The sequence below is a fragment of the Canis aureus genome, chromosome 28 (assembly GCF_053574225.1).
Source record: "Canis aureus isolate CA01 chromosome 28, VMU_Caureus_v.1.0, whole genome shotgun sequence".
NCBI lineage: Eukaryota > Metazoa > Chordata > Mammalia > Carnivora > Canidae > Canis > Canis aureus.
In genome coordinates, this window is record NC_135638.1 from 27,738,404 (window position 1) to 27,760,308 (window position 21,905).

At 33.8% G+C, this 21,905-nt stretch overlaps 1 long non-coding RNA gene across 7 annotated transcripts in view; it reads right to left on the bottom strand.

Annotated features, from left to right (window-relative positions):
* Positions 1-4,843: 4,843 nt before the first annotated feature.
* LOC144300580 (uncharacterized) overlaps positions 4,844-21,905 on the bottom strand; it is a 47,193-nt gene continuing 30,131 nt past the window's right edge. For 2 of the 7 annotated variants that reach the window (XR_013367311.1, XR_013367309.1), the window contains 2 exons: positions 8,892-9,200; positions 4,847-5,739 (listed from right to left, as the gene is read on the bottom strand). This is a non-coding gene — a long non-coding RNA (uncharacterized LOC144300580). Of the gene's footprint in view, positions 5,740-8,891; positions 9,201-19,654; positions 19,921-21,340; positions 21,412-21,905 lie in introns of those variants that run through there. The other 5 variants (XR_013367315.1, XR_013367310.1, XR_013367314.1 and 2 more) reach the window with 5 other exon arrangements.

A 21,905-nucleotide genomic window follows, 5' to 3' on the forward strand; every position in this document is an offset into this window, starting at 1 on the left:
CTTGGCTCCTGTTGGTGCTTATGGTGGGCTAGAAAAGTTCTGTCCCACCAAGGAGGCGGGCATTATGAAGAGGATTAGAAAGGATTTCAAGAAAAGGGTGATGTGGGGGAGGGGAATGTCACCCTGCACAGAAAAAAAAAAAAAAAATCAACAAAGGGGAAGAGAGAGCCTGCCAGCTGCCCAGCTCCATTTCATGTTGAGAGGCTCCCCAGCTGTTCCCTAAAGGCTCCAGTGAGAATCCCTAGACACCGTTTTGCTCTTTTCCAAGGATTCCCATCACCAAGTGCCTGTTCCCCCCCAAGAAGGGATAACATTTGGAGGGAAACATGGGCACAAAGATGTAGCATGTATTTCAGGTGGGATTTATATAGATTCACTAAGATGTTTGGGAGATTAAAATGAACTGAGAACTATGTGACATACCCGGTGCCCTTGGAAATTCTGTATGTTGGGAAAATTACCTGAATCTCAATTTCTCACTACTGTGCATGGTTCTGTTTTATTAAAAAATTTACAAATATATTTGAAAATATTCTGTTTGAGAATGGAATATTTCCATTGATGATCTGATTGTCTTGTCACTCAGTAGCAATGACAATTTAGTAGGTAGCCCCAAGGACACTAAAATTACTATATCTAGTAGTTTGTAGACAAAAGCAATTGGTGAATATGCCCATAGCAGGGTGTGTGTGTGGTGGGGAGGAATAGGAGAGAAGCTCCCTTCTCTCAACATAAAAGGACTTGGATGGATGATAAACTTAATTTACTAAGGGTAGATATATATATGTAGATATATATCTGTATATATCTCTACATTGCTCTTCTGGGACCACCTACACATTAGGAGTCCTTTTGTTAGCTCTGAGATTATTTATTATTGATTCAGTTTCTACAGAAACCAATACTATAAACTACTGAGTCCATCAGAAATTGAATACTACTAACCATTATTTTTTATACCTTATATTAAAAGTTGTTTCTATTACAGATTTTAAACTTCAAAATTCATATCTTTAAGTGTGATATAACATTTTAAGAAATAGTTACTTTGTTGGGATCCCTGGGTGGCGCAGCGGTTTGGCGCCTGCCTTTGGCCCAGGGCGCGATCCCGGAGACCCGGGATCGAATCCCACATCGGGTTCCCGGTGCATGGAGCCTGCTTCTCCCTCTGCCTGTGTCTCTGCCTCTCTCTCTCTCTCTCTGTGTGACTATCATAAATAAATAAAAATTAAGAAAAAAAATTTAAAAAAAAGAAATAGTTACTTTGTTGTTCAAAGAATGATAAATGTATGCTATTGTTAGTTAAAATTTTTATTTTCTTCTTGTTATTTTAACTATATAAAATATGTCATTGTTTTAATTTGGGTTAGAAGAACAAAGCAGCTTCATTCAATTGAGAAATTAATTATAACACTCCAGAACAGAGTCCTTACCTTTATTTTTATTTTTTTTTGAGTCCTTACCTTTAAGCCAAATTTTAAAATGCTGTCCTTCTCCAATATTAATCTGCTTTTTGGTGCCTTGTATTTCTCTTTATAATTTTTACAGGTACTTATGAAATTTCATAGAGAGAAGCTTCTCTGATTACCTACTGAAGGTTTGAAGGTCCAAATTTTTCATTTGGTAATTCTTATTTCATAGTTGGGAAAACTGCAGCACCCAAAAGTTAAGTGAGTTCATCCAAGACATTCAATTACTGAACTTGGAACAAGAGGCCAGGTCTTTAACTCTCCTAAGAATTCTGTAATCTATCCTTGACAATCCTCAGGGGATTCTTTTCCTTGCTCTAGGAAGAATTAGTTATATACCCTTATTGAAGTTACCCAACTGTGACTTCAGGTTGGCTTTGATTTTGGAGAACTATGGGTAAACTTAGAAAGTTACCCCATTAGTTCCCTAAAGAGTCTTATGGAAGGATTAATTGAAGAACAGCATGGTGGAGTAGAAAGACCATAAGATTTAGCATCAGGCAGAGCTGTGTGGGTTAGGATCCTGGTTGGTTTTGTTTTGTTTTTAAAAAAAATTTTTTTTTTTTTATGGCTTGTAGTCACTGATGAAAAACAACTGAAATCTGCTAAGATTGTTTCCCCATAGCCATGTCTGATTAGATCATAAAAGGTATATAATCCACTTCTATGGTGAATATCTAATTGAAATGTGTGTTTCCTTCCTGATTGAGCTGCTTGGTCAATCCTCAGGTATCCTCTAGGATGTGCGTCATTTGGGGGACATAAGTGAAAATGTTTAACCCAAATCCCAGGATAAGTGCCGTATTCTGGCCTCATTTTAGGCTTCACTTTGCCAGCCTAGCTGGCTTATGAACTCTTAAATCCCCTCCTGGTACATTAAGAATTGATATTTGGTGATTAAATACAGCATCCCAAACTACCTTTTTGCTTGCGCTATTTCAAGGGTAATTGCTTATGGTGTCCCAAATAAAGCAGACCAAACCCTAAACAGCAGTCAGATTATTAGTTCTGCAGCATGAAGAGTAAGTAGATGGTGAAAAATCATGAGAGAATTCTGAAGAGAGTTTTGAATGGACTCTAGCCATGCTGGCCAAGTCTGCTCATTAATTGCATAAGTTGTTATTTTTTTCAAATATATATAGATACTGATGGGCTGGTTGCAATGTAATTAATTTAAAAGTGCTACTAAGTTTATATAGCACTTTGTCTTCATCTCAACAGGTACTAGAAGGACAATTACCATCATGTGGTGGGTGATCCATGAAACTGGATCGGTTTTATTTTTTAATTTTTGTTTATTTATCTTTTTTATGGTTTTATTTTCACTTCTTTCATTGAAAAAGTGTGAGATCCAATAGTATAGTAGAAAGAAATTTGGCCTAGAATTTTAGAGATGCTGGTTTGAGTCTTGGCCGTGCCACTTACAAACCACACGACCTTCATCAACTTTCTTTTTCTTCGGTATTTTTTCTTCATTAGGGAAAATAGCTAAATAAAAGTTTTTTACCCATATCATTAATATTTAGTATATGAGAAAATTTTGTAATAAGTAAATTATCAAAGTAGTCTTATCCAAATAGAATGACAAGCTCTATTTGGGACTGAAAATTGAACAAGTGGTTTTGAAAAATTATTTGTGCATTACTCTTTAACATTTCAAAGACATTTTTATTGAGTACTCTACTTATGATGAGCTAGGCAGTTAACATCAAAGGCTAAATTGTTACTTTAGGAAAATTCTTATATTTTTTAAAAGAGATTTTATTTATTTATTCATGAGAGACACAGAAAGAGAGACAGAGACACAGACAGAGGGAGGAGAAGCAGGCTCCATGCAAGGAGCCCAATGTGGGACTCAATTCTGGGAATCTGGGATCATGCCCTGGGCCAAAGGCAGATTTTCAACTGCTGAGCCACACAGGCATCCCCCAAATTCTGATATTTTAACCATAATTACAAAATAAAATTTTCAATTCAAATTGATTTTGAATGCCTGAATCAAACTTTCCCCTAGCCTTGTCCAGAGGCCTCTTGCTATTTTCCATATGACCATATCATCCATAGATGGGCCAGACTTTGTCAGTGACTTACATCTTAACATAAATATCACACGTTTACATATGTATATGTGCAGTAAATATAACTTTCTAATGTTTCCATTTAAAAGTCTTCAGGCTGAGTATAAACACTGCAATCTAATAATTCTTGTCTGTAATTCACAGTGCGAGGGTAACTGGTGTAGAAATTTGAGAAAATATTATTCATTTTGCATTCAGATACTGTTGTCTTAAATATCTCAAATGCTCCCAGCACATTACTTATATTAACTCAATTAGGACTCATGACAACTCAGATGAGGTGGGTACTATTATTTTTCCCCTTCTTACATTTAAGATAATAATAACACAGAGAGATTAATAATTTGGCCAAAACAGCTTCTAAGTGGTACAGCCAGAGTTTCACTCAGTTTGGTTGCTGAGTCTGTCCTCTTAATTGCAATGTTCTGACTTATTGAATACTTACAACCGGCCAGATCCTGGGGGTTCTAAATTCATTACTGATAAAAAGCCACAATCCCCAAAGTAACCCAGCTGAGGAGTGGAAGAGCGGAGTCTAATCAATTTCTGTCTAACTTCGATTAAGCCTCTGTTTGTGTGCAGGTATAATTAATAAAATCTTTATTGAGATATCCTTCACATACCATAAAATCCATCCTTTTATAAATCTACAATTCAGTGATTTTTAGGATATCCACAGTTGTTCAATTGTTACAGTACTATAATTTTAGAGTATTTTTATTACTCCCAAAAGAAACTTGTATGCATTAGCAGTCACTCCTATTTCTCTGTCTGTCTAGGCCCTGGAAAGCACTAATTTGCTTTCTGCCTGTATGGATTTTCCTATTATGGAAATTTCATATAAATGGAATACAGTATGTGGGGTGTGTGTGTGTGTGTGTGTGTGTGTGTGTGTGTGCATGACTAGCTGTATTCATTTTAGCATAATGCGTTGAGGGTTGATCCATGTTGTAGCATGCTTCATTCTTTTTTTATTGTTAAGTAATATTCCATAATATAGATATAAAACATTTTGTTATCCACTCATCGGTTGATGGACATTTAGATTATTTCCACTTTTTGGTGATTTTGAATAATGTGGCTATGAGCATTTGTGTATACATTTTTGTGTGGACACGTGTTTTCATTTGTCTTGGTTATATACCTAAAAGTATAATTTCTGGATCATACTGTTACTCTATGATTAACTTTTTGAGGAATTTTCAGAAAGTCCACAGAATCTGCACCACTTTACATTCCTACCAGCAGTGGATGTGGTGCTCTACTTTCTCTATATTCTTGCCAAAACTTATCACTATTTTTTAAATTATAGCCAAACTAATGAGAATGAAGGAGCATTGCATGATGGTTTTGTGCATTTCCCTATCACCAAATGATGTTGAGGATACTTTCATGTGCTTCTCAGCCATGTGTGTACTTTCTTTGGAGAAATGTCTATTTAGATCTTTTACCCATGTTTTAAATGGGTTATTTACCTTTTTTATTGTTGACTTGTAAAAATTACTTATGTATTCTGGTTACAAGTCCCTTATCAGACATATAGTTTGTAAATATTTTCTTCCATTCTATGGTATTGTCTTTTCATTTTCTTTTCTTTATTTATTTTTCTTTTCATTTTCTTACTGGTGCCCTTTGACATTCAAAGGTTTTTAATTTGATAAAGAAAAAATTATTTTTTTCTGGTTTGTGCTTTTGTTGCCATATCTAAAAAACTGTCACTAACAAAGTCACAAAAATGTTATGTTTTTAAGAGCTTTATGGTTTTAGCTCTTATATTTAAAACCTGTGGTGTTTGGGGTTTTTTAGACAATGTGAAGTCTTAGAACTTTTGACAGAAACACACGTCCTTTTGGTCACTTTCATTCTCAATAATGGAGGATCAGGATATTTCTAACAACTATTTTGTTCCTTATTAAGGCTTTCTGGGTTACTTTACTGTAGCTTTGAATAGAGCTTCAAAGTTTGTGTTCTGGTGAGTATTGTTGCATCCATTTTCCTTCTCCAAAAGGTAAGAAAGACATAATAGGAGCAAGGCCTAAACTTTTGATGAGCTTGTAACCTTTCTCCATTTTAAGTTTTTGGGTCTGCATCTACATTTACTCTTCAACTTTGAGTAAGATAAATAGTGGCAGATGTTCCTCTGCTGCCTGGTGCTTGCAATAGGCTCTTGATGCCTGGAGTATCGAATGCAACTGAATGCTCGGTGGTGTACATAGGAATTGGGAGCAGAGGGAGACAGAAAGGTTAACAAATTAGAACACAAATAATTTTCTCATGTTTATATCTTTCTTAATATGCCATTTAAAGAAGTCTTTACTAAAAATATAATAAATTAAAAAAATAAAGAAGTCTTTACCAATGATTAGCTGTAGGAAAGCGTGAACATTTCAAAGGGTCAAAATGACTCTGTGGAAAGTGTGAATATTTCAAAGGGTCAAAATGACTCTGTGGATTTGTCTATGCATGCTCAGCCTTATTTATTCATTTATTTATTTATTTATTTGTATGTTTGTTTGTTTGTTTATTTGTTTCAGCCTATTTCAGTCACATCTTTGAATGTCCATTTGGCATGTGAGCTCGGAAATGACATGGGAAATGACCTGGTACTTTGAATACTGGTTCTTGGGTGTAATTCTTGGGTGTAGTTCTGACTAATCCAAATTTTCCATCTATAAAACATGATTACTTTTCTTTTTCATTCCAATGACATTATATCAAGAATATATAAATTAAAAATGGCTTCAATTCTGATGCTATTCTGGAAGAATAGCTTCCTTCTTCAAGTAAATCTTTATAATATTATTCGTTTTGTTCCCATGCTAAACACTTTGAAATTCCTATAAAATAGCATTATTTATTTTTATAGTGTTAAATGGCATTAATTTTGACTCTAAGTGAGTGTTCTAGTATGGACCTCTAAAATACAATGTATTTAGGATACAGAACATGATATTAAACTTGGATTTAAGAAAAATATCCCAGAGCACCCTAAAATACAATACACGAATATGGTCTTATGTTCTTTCTTACAGATTTATCTAAAGATATGTCTTAATATTTTGTTTAGTCTTTTTAAAGCACTTTTAAAATAATAGCCATTTACTTTGTAAAGTAAGTATTCTGTAGAATAATAGAAGTGAATGTCAGGGAATTATTAAACCCGTTATTCACAATCTACATAAAAATGCTTATTTTTAGAAAAAGGAATTTTATAAATTTAAGATATTAAGTATGAAAGTCAATGATTATCTTAATTTCTATAATTATTTCAGAATTCCTTAAATAATAACAATTTTCAGTGAGATACAAAAATAATGATATACATAATATCAAATCAAGTAGTTTTCTTCATCATCATTTCAGAATAAAGATTTCTACTTTTTTTCATCTAAAGTCAGAAAATTCAAATGAGCTACATACAACTTGGTTGCCTCATAATTTGCAATGGAAAGCAGGATTATCTTGATATATTTTTAACCAGAGTGGTAGCAGACATATGAATTCCAGTCTAGAAACCTGCTGTACATTCCACTATATTCAGTCCAAAATGTATAAAAATAAGCCTTTTTTAAGTGCACACACACACACACAATGGTAATTGCAATGTACATAAAATCTGTCAAAGCTCCAATTTCCAATATTCCAATGAATATCAAAAGAGTCCAGTATTTCTGACTTTGACAAATTGCAGATGAGGTTTTATTCATTAAGAGGGGCTGCTAATGTTTATTTAAATGCAATTTACTGTTGCATTATTGATTAGCTACTGCAAAATTATCTTACAAGGAGCACGTGTGGCAAGAAGATTTCAGGTTGAGAGCGGATTTATCTAGGGAAGGCCTGTAGGCTTGATTTAGGCCCCAGGACATGAGAGTTTTAATTTATCTGGAAAGAAAGGCCTGGTGGAAGGTTTGCTTTGTTTGCATTTAGACAGCAGATGAAAGGGGTTTTGATGTTGAGCTGGGAGAAAATGGCTGCCACTCTTGTTATTCACGCAGAGAATTCAGCAAAAGAGAAAAAAAATCTATTACTAGGCAAGATAAAACAAGCCTTTTCTTACCCTCAAATCATTTTTTTGAATCGAATATATGGCTCTAGTTATCTTCCAAAGAAGAAATAAAAATTTTAAATGTTGGCTGTTATCTTAAATCTTAAAGAAATTTCCATATTGCATTTATTACTAAACTTTCACTTTATATTATGGTTCTATATACTTTGGTGGAGTCCTTGTGTCTTAAGTGTCTTAAAATGGGAACTTAATTTAATAAAGGAAGCAATTCTAAACTTAAATATTTTAATAAAAAATGAAGAAACGGACGTTTTATATGTTCTTTTTGAAAAGAGATAGTAGAACCAGTATTTAGGTAGAAAGTCTGTTAGAAATACAAATAATACATTATTGATTCTGCGAGATAGACACATCTGTCCTAAGAAGTAAAGCTTTTTCGTGCTGATTTATTTTAGCTTAATCACTATGAATATATTAACGGTAAGACAAAGCCATAAGGATTGTAGTAGTAATCCTAATGTAACTAATAGTATTTCTATGCATGTATATGTAAGGATCACAAATGGATCAAAAAGTTATAAAATGAAGAAAATGAGTTCCAAAAAAATTCATGAAGTCTATAAAGCAAAATGTTCATCTCACAGCCTGATTGTATTAAGAAAACAGCATAAACATCTTATATTTCTTGCCCAGATAACTGGTATCTATTTCCAGCAAGTAGTGAGATTTCATTTATTCAACCCTCTCTATACCCAGGGTGGAGAACTAGTTTATAAGGATAATTTGGGGATTCTTTTTATTTTTTTTAATCATTTGAAGCTGTGAAATACATATGGTGAGAGCTAATGCTCAAAACTCCTAACTCCTCTATGTGGAGGTTAGTTATCAGTTTGCTATTCCTAAGAATCCCATGATAACTATTTTGAATATATGTCAACTAACCACAAGAATTTAGAAGATGTCTCATCTGATCAGTAAAATGTATGAATTGGATTTCAATATGCAATGATGTGATACCTAAATCTAGACTCTGAAATGTTATCATTCAGAAGACATTTCAGCTGGCTTATTATTCTACAGGAATCAATTTCATAGGCAGCATTCTGCATTGAGAAAGAAGCAGAAAAAAACTTTCTCTGTGTGATTTGGGGCCACAAATGAGAGTGACAGCAACAAGAATTATGTTTTCCTTTGGGGGTTATACCATTGAAGACACACTGATGACGACTGAGTATCAATTCTGACAACCTGAAGGTTAATTACTTACCCCATATTTCGGGTCTGCCAGAATAGGATACTGCTCTGCATTTATTTACAGAAACTTGAAGTACTCACTTTTTTTTAATGTTGCTTATAGTAAAGCAACACTAATGACTTCATAATTGTTTTTTTCCCTATGTAATTCTTAGTTTTGATTTCCCTTTTAGTTAATTTTCTCTTCTGTTCTTGCTCAAGGAGGCTCTTGCTATTTTTCCTCTTCACCTTCAGTTCTTGGCAAACAGCATAACACTTCAGAAGAACACTTAGCTCAGAATAAGAGCAATTAAAAAATAAAGCACACTAGATGTTATGTGGTCCACTTCCAGATACACTAGTACATTGCTCCATTTGTCTTTCCAACATGAAACTGGGTACAGATTTGGACTACAAAATAAAACCATTGGGAACAAGAGATTAAGCAAGGTAATTCTAAAAGAGAGATTTATTTAAGATGCTGTTAATGAAACATAATCTATTAAATTGTACTAGTTTTATTTAAAAAGAAGAAATGTGGTGGTTGCATGACTATGCTGCTTGGGTCGATATTTAACTTTTTTAAGCTCTCTGAAATTTTTTACACACCAAAGTGCTCTAAGGAAAAAAAAAGAAAAAAAAAGAATTAAGAATTAAGGGAAAAAAAAAAAAGAATTAAGGGAGAAAACTAAGCTTTAAGAAACATTAGTTAATGTGCTGATATCCTAAAATAAATAAAAGGATGACAAATAACAACCAGCAAGATAACCCATTAAGAAAATATGTTTGCTCATTCATTCATTCAACAAATATTTACCACTGAGCACCTCGCACATGTCAGGACTATTCCTTATGTGGGTCTCCAGAATATTAAAACTTCTATTCTAGGTGAGAAGCTGGATGATAAGTGGATGTAGAATACTGGGTTTTGAATAGTTGATTTTTATAAATCCTGTCCAATGCTAAAACATCTATGATGACTTCCCCTTTGTTTTCTCTTGAGTTTATTTTGGCAGAAGCTCAGGGACCTTTGCCATATTTTTCCATTTGTTTGTACTTGGATCTCATGGCTTTTCGACTGAGTGAGGACTTTCATATTCTTAGAATTTGGAGAATGGTTCTGCAGGATGATTTTTTTTTTCTGTCAAATAATCCAAGATTTAGAATGGACATTGGGGATGGTTAAACAAATTCACACTGAACATAGTCATCCTGTATGACTATCAAAAAATAGGCCCCTGAATCAAAAACTATAGTAGAAGGAAACTTCTTCCACAAAAAGTAATGGGGTTGTTGAATAGAAAGAAATGGTCACCCTTTCTAAGCCAAATAGAATTTTTGTAAATCGTAAGATTTTGAAAATTAAAAAAAATAAAAAATGGTGAAACAGATGCTGAATTTCTTTCTTAACTCTATTCTACAATATTTGATTTAAGTTAGTGGCCCGTATTTTTTATACCTTAAAATTGAATATAAAGATATTTCAACATAATGTCTAATATATAATAAAACTCAACAGATAATATACAGCGCTTATTTTCATATGTAATTATTCAGCTATGTCTGGTATCTCAACATTTTTGATAAAAAAGTTTGGGAAGGTACCCAGAGAGATGAAAGCATTTGGATTTCTCAAGATGATAATGCTGTGACCATTATTTCTACTACTACTTCTACTATTATTTTTCTATTATCTCTATTTCTATTCATTTCATTAATGTGGTCACTATTTTGTATCGTACAGAATGATTTATAATTCTCCATTGAAGTATGTCTTTTTGTTTTCTACCATCAGGCCTGTTGCTGTCTTTGCATGGCCAGAGAAAGAGTACAGATAGAGTTCTGTATACTGTATGACTGAATATTTGAAATTTATAAATCAAGCTAATAAACTCTTCTTTTTTTTAATTTTATTTATTATATATATATATATATAGAGAGAGAGAGAGAGAGAGAGAGAGACAGAGACAGAGACACAGACACAGACACAGACAGAGGGAGAGGCAGGCTCCATGCCAGGAGCCCAACGTGGGACTCAATCCCGGGGATCCAGGATCACACCCTGGGCCAAAGACAGGCGCTAAACCACTGAGCCACCCAGGGATCCCCTAATAAACTCTTCTTTAAAACTTTTTATTCTACTTTCTGGGCAAATACACCTTCATAGGAACCTAGAAGGTTAGGTTTAAATTTAGAATTTTCAGACTCCTTTACTCTGAACACCAAGACATGGAGAGACTGGCCCTTGGTCCCCCACAGCCTGACCCCTTATTACTCTCACTGTGTCCCAACTACAGGAATGTGTACACACCAGTCTGAACTTCCAAGCTCTATTCATGCCCATTATCCAGGCCTTCAGCTACAGCCACTCTTTGACCATTCCTCAGGCTTATCAGTAGTGTGGTTTGCCTTAATTCAGACCAATAGTAGTACAGACCATGCAAGCAGACATGGGGATATTGTGGAGTGCCAATTCCCTTGAACATGATACAGAGGTGGAGTAAATTCTCTAGCTTGATGTATTCCTTTGGTCCCATGGACCTGTCACCCTGTTAGGAGGGCTAGAGTGGGTCTTCTAAAACCTTGCCCACATAGAAGCATGTTACTTTGCAGCATCTAATTTGCAGACTGCCAAATGACATCATTTTTCAATTTTTAGTTATTTGTATTATAATTTGTGTTGCAATGAACATTCTGGAACATGTGTCTTGATGCTCACGTGCAAGGATTTATACCTAAGAACAGAATTGCTGAATCTAAAGGTATGAATATCTTTGACTTTACCAAATAGTGCAAAATTGTTTTCCAGGGTGATGTACCAATTTACACTTTTACAGTGGTGCTCTAATTGTGACATAACCTTACAAGGTTTCTCAGGGTATATGAAACTATACTCCCCAAAAATTGAAGTAATGTCTTTACAAATTTGTCCAAAGGTGCCATATGAATTGCTAGTGACTGACCAGGATTGTTTATGTAGTCTTATCTCACATTGTGGCTTATATGTTGACTTTTATCTTGTTGTGAGGACAGAAGTTCTCAATTTTAATGTAGTCAAATTGATTGATCATTCCATTTATGGCTTGAGGTTTTTCCCCTTATTTAAGAAACTCTTCTTCATTGTGAGATCATAGTTATTTTTTATATTATTTTCTATAAGTTTTATTACCTTGTTTATTACATTTAAGTCTTTAATGTGTCTGGAATTGATTTTTGTGTGAGATATGAGTTAAAGGTCTATTTTAATAAAAAAAATAAACAAAAATATTGAAAGTACCATTAAATTTATAAACCAATTTAAAGAGATCCTTAGATTACAGTCTTCCAATAAATGAGCATGATGTATATCTTTCTAATTATTTAAGTCTTCTTTAATGCTTATAAAATATAAAAATATTTTTTAAAATTCTCCAAGAATTTATTGCATAAATTTTGTTAAATGTATTTCTTGATACTTCATAGTTTTGATAGTATTATAACTGTTGCATTTTTAAGATTACATTTTCTAACTGTATGATTCTGACATACAGAAATGCAATTGACTTTTTAAAAATTTTACTTGAGAAAGAGAGTGTGGGGGAAGGGCAGAGGGAGGAGTCAGAGGGAATCTCTAGCAGACTCTCTGCTGAAGGTGGAGCCCCTGAATGGGGCTCAATCCCATGGCCCTGAGGTCATGACCTGAGCCAAAGCAAGAGTCAGATACTCAACTGACTTAGTCATTCAGGTGTCCCACAATTGATTTTTGTATTTTAGATTTCTTTTATTAATCTAGAGAGGCTGATAATTCTTCCCGTTGATTCTATTTATCTTAAGAAGTGTATCATCTGTATGTTAAAGAAAAGACAGTCTTGATTCTTCCTTTTTAATTCTTATATATTTCTTTTCTTGTCCTACTGCACTGTATGTTGTTGGATAGAAGTGGCAAAGGATTAGGCATTATGTGTTCTTGATCTTTACCACTCAAGGTTTACTAGTAAGTATGATATTTGATGCAAGTTTTGGGTAGATAATACTTATCAAACTAATGAAATTTTCTTCTATTCTCAAGTATTTTTTTGTAAGTGTTTTTGTCATGAAATGAATGTTAAATTTTATCAAATGCTTTTTCTGTAACTATTAAGATTAATATGTTATTTCCATTAATTGATTAATATGATGAACTAAATCAATTGACATCTAATATTAAATAACTTTGCATTGCTGGGATAAACCTAGCATAATAATGATGCTTTCCCTTTTTAAAAAAATCTGTTGTATACTTGCTTTCCATTTTATTATTTTTGCATTTATCTTCATTATTTTCTTCCTTCTTTATTTTTTGGTTTTATTTGTTTTTTCTTTCTATAACACAGAGATTCTTAGCTCATTTACTTTCAGTTTTCTCTATAAATATTTGAAAGTATAGCTGTGCCCTGAGGTACCATTTTAGTAGTATCCCACAGATTTTCATTATCAAATAACTTCTAAATTTTCATTTGTTTATTTGATCCATTCATTAATTAGAAGTGTGTTTCTCGGGGCACCTGGGGGGCTTGGTTGGTTAAGTGTCTGACTCTTCATTTCACCTCAGGTCATGATCTCAGGGTTCAGCAATTGAGCCCCATCTTCAGCCTTTAACCAAGATATTTAGTTTGTTTTTTTTTGTTTAATTTATTTGGTTTTATTTCTATCATTTTTTGCTTTCAATTTGATCTTCCTATATGTTTCCCTCTTATTTTGCCTCCTTTTAAGTTTATTATATAGTTTTCTCATCTAAAATTTCTTCTCTAATATTAGTTCTAATTTATACATTGTTTTTATTTTTTTAGGTATTCTCCTAGAAACTTTACATTTATTATTTTTTTAATTTATATTTTTACATTTTTTAAAATTTAAATTCAATTGGCCAACATATAGTACATCATTAGTTTCAGATGTATAATTTAATAATTCATCAGTTGCATGTAACACAGTGCATATCACATAATGTGCCCTCCTTAATGCCCATCACCCATTTACTCTACCCACCCACCCACCTCCCCTCCTCAACCCTCAGTTTGTTCTCTGTCATTAAGAGTTTATCATGGTTTGTCGTCTTCCTTGATTTCTTTTTAAATCAAATTATAAAAATACTGGCTTAACTGTTATTATCATTTTTCTGAATTATATATTAATGTTATATATTTTAATTCTATAATTTTTAATTTTGTTTTATTTTCTACAGTCAATATCAGGTTAAATATATTTGCAAATTTATTACTTTGTTTTTTATATTATCTTATATCGCGTATCAGTGTTTGTGTCCTTTTCTATCAATATATGAAAAGTATATCTTTTATAATTTTTATTAGCAAGAGTGTGTTCATTAAAAACTCTTTCAGGGATATCATTTTCTGTTTAAAAGTGACTCTTTGGCCCTAATTTTGGAAATATATTTTTGCTGGATTCAGAATTTTAGGTTTACAGTAATTTTGCTGCAGTACATTTAAGTATCATCTGTATTAGTTTTCTATTGCTGTGTAACAAATTACCATAAACATAGCAGCTTAGACAATAATCATTCGTTAAGTCCCATTCTTTAGGTCAAAAGTCTGGCATGGTCAGTCAGATGTGTAAAAACTGAAATCAATGTACAGACTAGTCTGACTTCTTTTGGACACTGGGGAAAATTCTGCTTCCAAGCTTCTTTTTGTTATTGGCACAATTCAGTTGCTTGTGGTTGTAGAACTGAGGTTCTTTCTGATTCTTTGTAAGCTGCTGGGGGCTGCTCTCACTGATTAGAGGCTGCCCCCAGTCCAAGTGGCTACCTCTACCTATAACCAGCTATATGGTGTCCCTTGCTTCAAATCTTTAAATTCTCCTCTCTCTGATCTCTATACCAGATTTAGAATGTTCATATTACTAGGTGAGGCAGATCTTAGATAATTTCCCTATCTTAAGGTCAACTAATTTATGATCTGAGTCACATTTGCAAAATGTAAGTTACATTTCACCTCAATGTTTGATTAGTTGGGAGAAGATATGTGTCTACCTTGGACAAAGAATATTAGAATTCTGGCTACCATATTGTTATACTGACTTCTGTCTACCAATTTTCAGTTCAATTCTTATTCCTTTGAAGGTGATCTATTATCATTCTCTGACTATTGTTAAATCTTATTTTTGCTTTAGCATTTTCCTTGTCTAGAACTGAGTTTCTTATCAAATGAACTGTTTGGAATTTGTTAGATTTCCTGTGCCTGTAATCTGGTGTCTTTCCAGCTTTGGAAAATGTTCTGCCATTATCTGTTCAAATATTACTTTTCCCGCATCCCCTTTCTTATCTCCTTAAGTGCATGAAGTATTTAAGACCTGTCTATTTATCCTCCCTGACTCTTTTATTTTATAGTCTTTATCTCAAAATTTCTCTGTGGTACATTCTAGTATTTTCAGCTCCATATTCCAAGAAATATTCCCCTCTCTGCCTATGTCTAATTTGTTATTATAACTTTCCACTGAGTTTCTAATTTTAATTGATAAACTTTTATTTCTAGGACTTGACTTTTGTTTTTATGTTTATTTTTTTGTCTAACAACTCCAAATTTTAAGGTATTTATATTTATAATTGTTTCTCTTCTTCCTGCTGGCTTTCTCTTTTGATGCTTTGTTTCCTTGTGTATTTGTAATTATTATGATTTTTTTAACTCAAATACTCATATTCCTTGATGTGATGAGCATTCTTTGAAACCTGCATTGAAGGTTAATTTATTCAGAGAAAATTTACTTTTTCTTTTACTAGTTATTTGTGGGTATGGTCTTCATTCTGTAGGCTCCCTGCTTTCACTTAATTTTTACATCTGATTATGCCTTATTTTCTCACTAACTCATCAATGCATTCAACAAATGTTGAAACTATGTTTTATTCAGAATTTATTATTATTTTTTCCAGGATAAGGGTTAAACAAATTATTTAAATTGTCATACTGCCAGAAATTGAAATTCTTCAAAATGTGGTATGTGTGTATGTGTGTGTGTGTAGTATGTGTGTGTGTGTATTTACTGGCTAAAAGCTGAGAGGATAAAAGATTTTATTGAGCTTTTACTATGTTTCAAGCACTAGGGGTACAATGCTTTTTAAGCAAAATAGATACAATTCTTCTTACACGTTCATTAACTTTAAAGGCCAGTCTAGTGAGAAAAACAGACCAATCAAACAAGCAAACAAATAACTGTCAATTTGCTTCCTTCACTTCCACAGGCTATTCTGATAAAGCTTCTATCTTCCCCTGTGTTACATTTACTGTTTTTCATATTTGTTTTCCTATCTTATATATAATTCTAAATGTTTCCAGAACTTGGGGCAAATAATATCATGTTTTCCACCTACCATTTAGGATCTGCCTTATTTCCTTCTCTAAAAAAGGATAAAATAAACTTCAGGGGGACTCTGGAAATATAAAATAAATCCAGGTTATGATAAGCTTTTTGATGGTGAGAGACTGAGTCAAAGTAAGGGAGGCCCTTTTCATCCTAAGAGCTGTGTTCAGGAATTGATTATAGGACTGATATTCAAGAGGTATGCACTGTACCCTGGTATTGTTTTTCATAGGTGGTATCCCGATTTTGGAGTGTCTGTTCTAATTGGTACATGCTTGTGCTGTTATAGCCGTTGAGTATTTTGAATATTATCTCTGACTGATTGTGAATCTGAGATCCTTTTTAGTACCAATTTACACCTCACCAGCTACCTCCAGAGTCCAAAATCAACAGGAAAGGAGACACTCTACTCTTCCCTGCCCAAGTGTGGAGCCTATAGCATATATCAACATTTGAGTTGACCATGGCATCTTCCCTTCCCTTTTGGTGAAGAGTAGAATTCACTGATAGGCTTGAAACAGCCTGTGCTCAACATCTTTCTAGCTTGCTGTAGGAAACAAGATAGAGAGCATTATTTACAAGTGTGTCCTTATGTAAAGCTAGCTTACCTCCAGGCTTCTAGATCTGACTCAGACTGTGTCAATCTGGTCCTCTATGTTTTAATTCACCTCTTGGGTGACTCCTGGGTGGCTCAGTTGGTTAAGCATCTACCTTCCACTCAGGTCATAATTTCAAGGTCCTGGGATTGAGCCCTGCACCAGGCTCTCTGCTCAGTGGGGAGTTTGCTTCTCCCCCTCCTTCTCTCCCTCCCTGAGCTCATGCTCTCTCTCTTATTCTCTCTCTCATGCTTTCTCTCTCTCTCTCAAATGAATAAATAAAATCTTTTAAAAATTTACCTCTTGGAACTGACCCACACATCTGCAGGACGCTTCTGCTTCACTGCTCTTATTCTAGTTCTTCATGTGATAATCCCTTAGCCATTACTCTTCCCACCGTAGTGAGTCAAAAACATGTTGTACACATCCTTTTGTTTGGAGCTTTTGGAATCTGCTTTTTGAAACAAGGTATTTATTTTGCCCTCCAACTTCGTTTTAAAATATATGCTTTTATTTAGGCCATCGTTTTTTCACCCTGCTCTAGACTTAAATTGCTCTATTTCTCTATTCATACACCAAGAATTGAAGTGGAAAGATCTCTCTAAGTTTAGAGTATGTCTACTTTAGAATCCAAGTGGACAAGATATTTTTTTATTGGAAAGCATGTCTTTCAGCTTCTAGTTCAGTGTTTTATGCACTACCCAAGTGATGTAATGTTTCATTTATCTAAACTTCTCAAAGCTTCTAATTCTTTGCTGAGTATGATGAAGGACACGGTTTAGAAAATCCTTTTTAGAAGACAATTGTCCTAAAAAAGTCAAGCTTGCAAACTATAGATTTCTATCTGTTGAGGTTTTTAAATTGTTATTAAGCTCATTTAAGTTGCTCATATCATCAAGAAATCAAATTCAGACATTGAGGGCAACAATTTTTTTTCACAATTATATATTTAACAGTTGTTCATTTTTCATAGTCTGATATATACTCTATTGCTACAATTTTATCTTTAGGTAGTTCTGGAATGTTTTGCCCTTCCTTCTATCTTTTTTCTTTTGTGGAAGAATAAACAATTTGGGAAGATGTAAAGAATAATGGGTAAAAAAACACATTTAGAAAATTTCAGCATGAATGGCAGGGAGGGAAATGCAATACACTGTCAACAAACAGTGTTTGCAAAAATGACAAAGCTTTAGTGTTGTCCATTCCAGTAGTTTTCTCACATAACCCTGTACCTAAACTAGGACTTCCTATCTATACCGTCTTTGTTATGTAGCTACTGATCAAAGACAGAATTTGCTCAACTTCTACTCTTATGACACAACAAAATTTTAGTTTTCTGCTCCATGTTGAGTCAAATCTGCCTCCTTGTAACTAATCTACTATTTGACTAAATTTCTTCCTTCTGTTATAAGATTTATTGAGTGCCAACATATATTAGGTTGTATGTTCAGACATATGGATACAAAAATGAATAAAACACAGCCCCTTTTCTGGAAAATCTCACAGTCTAGATGGGGAGACAGACATATAAACAAATAATTAGAGTAGAGGAAGAAGTGCTAATAGAGGGATTCACAATAGCATTATGTGAGTAGAGTTCTTTGAGCTGTTCATCATATGATGTGGTTTTCAGGCCCTTTATCATCATAATAAAAGACTCTTCAAGTAAAGGTTGAAGAGATCTTACAAATTGCCTTCTTATGTGAGGTGACTGTTCTGAAGCATTCAGTTACAGTAAGTATGGCAATAATTAGGACTCGGCTACAAGGTGGTTTTGGATAGAAATAAGTAGTAAAGGTTCAGTCAATCATGAATTATCCATGCACAAATCAGAATACATATTTGAATGTATAAATGTAATTTGTAAACAGTAACGTGATTCATTGGGTCTCAGAATTAAGTCAGTAATGATGTTTGTGTATTCAATAGAAGACATTTCCAAGTTTTAACTTGTATTAAAATTAATTAATGCATCACACATGCTCAGTGTTTTAGAATTTTCAAAATGCTTCTAGTTACATTGATTTCTTTTAATTACAATTACTTCTCTTTATTCTTTGATCTATTATTTCTAGTTCAGAAGTTTACAGGGATTTATATTGTCTGTTTTATTAATTTTGTTTTCCATGTTAAATTGATCTGGAATCATCATATACATTCCATTATTCCTTTCATTTTAAATAGATGGAGGTGAATTAATATTTGGGACCTGAATTCAACGTGACTTTTAGAATGCTGTTTGGTTTATGGTGTGCAGTGCCTTATAAACAAAAAGAAAAAGAAAAAGAAAGAAAAGAAAGGAGTTCCAAATTGTGCAGATGATTCTCTTTTCATAGAGTTTTGTTTTGTACAATGTATTTAACTTGATTTTTGTGGGGTCAGTACTTGGAATTTTATATAAAGTCTTGTGTTTATGTGTATATTATGTGCATTTTCCTGGGAATGTCATCCAGAGGGTTTATCAAACACTCAAGAGAGGCTGTGTACCTATAAATATTTGTACATTTCTGCAGTAGATTCTTCTTGCTAGATATTCATGCAGCCACACCAAATGACAGTATTTCCAAAGCTATCAACATGCTTTATGTTTTATGTCCTTCATTATGCCCTGTCATCTTTGCCATAAATAGCATTATATATTACTTTAAAAATGGATTCTCCCAGAAGGGATTAGGCAATAAAGTTCGTGTGTTTGTGCATCAATTTATGGTTTCAAAATACTTTCAAATGTAATCTATCATTTAATCCTTAAAATTTATGAAAACATCTTATCCCCATTTTACAGAAAAAGGAATAGAGATTCAAATACACAAAGCTCAGAACTCACAGAACATGAACTCAGATCAGCTATTCAGAGAGAAATAGTCTTTCCACATCAAATATTTATCACAATTTTCCTTTCGATCGGTTTCTGTGTTCTTTATTTAAATAGTGTTTAGGCCTATGAACTCAATGAAACCATGCAAACTCTTTTCTCACATGTAAAATGAGGTAATAAACCCAAGCCACATGAAGATAACTTCTAGCTCCCATATTCCATGTGTCTCTGTCAAAGTTTGGCCCAAAGCTTCTTCTCAGAAGAGCAGGTCCATCCATTATGCTTGCATGCCAGTTGAGTTGGCCTTTTTCCCACCAAATGCAGTTATGCTACCAGTCCCAGTTTCTAGGCTGAACAACGCGGATCCTTAATGAGTTTCTTCCTGTTGTGAGGAACCCACCTTGGTTAATCCTACAAAGACAATGCCTTAGCTGGCTTTTGTTAGTCTTTTCTTCACCTAATTCTTGCCTAGAGGAATTATGTTAATCATTGCTTTAATGCTGTTAAACTGGCTATGTTCTAGCTGTTGTTTTAGTTTTCTTGTATATCACATGATATAGAGGTGAATCAGTGTTTAGAGTGTGGTGCTTGGGTGATGTTAAGCCTCAAAACAAAAGATACTTATTTAAGAAACAATATCAAGAATTAACTTGATTAAAGTTCCAGATCCTTAGAAAGTTTGAGTCTAAGTATTATTATTGCCAGATTTGTTTCTGTTTTGGAAGCTGTATATCCTGGTTGAAAGATGATTGAATTGAGGATTCGTGCTATAGGTTTGTTATTGGAGAGCTCACTCATTTGAGCCTTAGCCTTGCCCTTTATCAATGAGAAGTTGAACCACATCATCTCAAGGAGCTATACCAGGTAGAGAATTGACTACTTTTTGAATACTTTAATTAATGATCCTTAATAAGCTACTTTTCCCCATTCTTCTTATATTTTGTAGCATGATTTAATCTTCTGACATTGTCACTTCAGATTTTTAAAGAAGACCTAAAGTTTTATCTGATAATTACATGATTTCAAGTATGTGATAAGTGTCCCCCCCCACCTTTCCCCAGCTTGACCCCTGAAAGTTTTTTCCTGATTTGTTTGACTTTTTAATTCTTCTTTAACTTGGAAATTGGTTGCATTAATGGAAATTGGTTATGTTAATGGAATTTGAAGCCACTGTACAAGCCCAAAACACAGTATGTCAATATCAGCTCATTTTACCGCAGGACTATATATGTAGGTTGGATAGTTTTTCCCAGGCTCAGGAGTGAGTACTTTCTTGATGTAGATCCCTTCATGGATTATGTTCAGCACTCCACACCACCTGATGCAAAACCCACTCCAGAGCTGAAATCACAGGCTAGATTTTTATTATGATGGGATCACCCACTATTGAAATAGGATTTTGCTGTTCCATTTGCAGCCTGCCACCTGATAAATGCTAGATTATGAGTCAGAATAATAAACATAGAGGTGTTGTAGTAGGCCAGAAGGCTTCCCATTGTCTAATGTTACATTTGTCTTTTTAGCGTATTCTCAAAGGAAAACAAAATTTGAATGTGTGCCTGTATACTAACAGTTTCTGGAAATGACAGTGCCTATCTATTTTCTTTTTAAATAAAGGCTTTCTGTAAACGGTTCACATAACCAGTTATTTGGCTTGAAATGGCCTCCCCATGAAAATGCCTGCTTTAATGTCAAGTCAGGGAATAGCGAAGCTTTGCTGGAGTCCCCGTGTCTAGCAGATATACTATAAATTTAATTTCATAGCAAAGTGAAGTCTATTACAGAAAATCAGAAAGAACTACCTTCTCAGCAAGGCCATCTCTCTTTTTTTATTGAGTCCTTTTTGTGTAGCTTTTGCAAGCTTTGTCTGCACCTGTCAATAAAAAGGAGCTCTTTGTTTGAGGACAATACTGACAAATTAACCAGAAAACATATTTCCAGTGGTGGGTGGGGGCAAAAGTTCAGGAGAGGGCCAGGGCTGCTACCTGTTTTATTATACCTGTAATTGAGGATCTCAGTCTTGTTAACAATTTTTATTCTACTCAATTTGAATAGTCTTATTCTCCTGTTGTCTTAAATATTTGTCAGTGAAGCCAGGGCATTTTTATAAATTTTCATGTTGCAGTGTAAGCCAAGGAGAGAGGGTGATGAGGCGGATGTTGAAAGAATCATGATATCTTATAGGAATCCTGAAGTTTCTCAAAGACAGGAAAAAACTTCCAAACCACACTTTAGCTGTTTCTTAATTGGTGTTTACTATTGTAACACATTAATTAAAGATATCCTGGGTACTCTGAAAAATAGCTGGTGACTTTTAAGTGGCTGGCTTGGCCAGTGATGACTTTTTTATAGGGTCAATGTAAAATT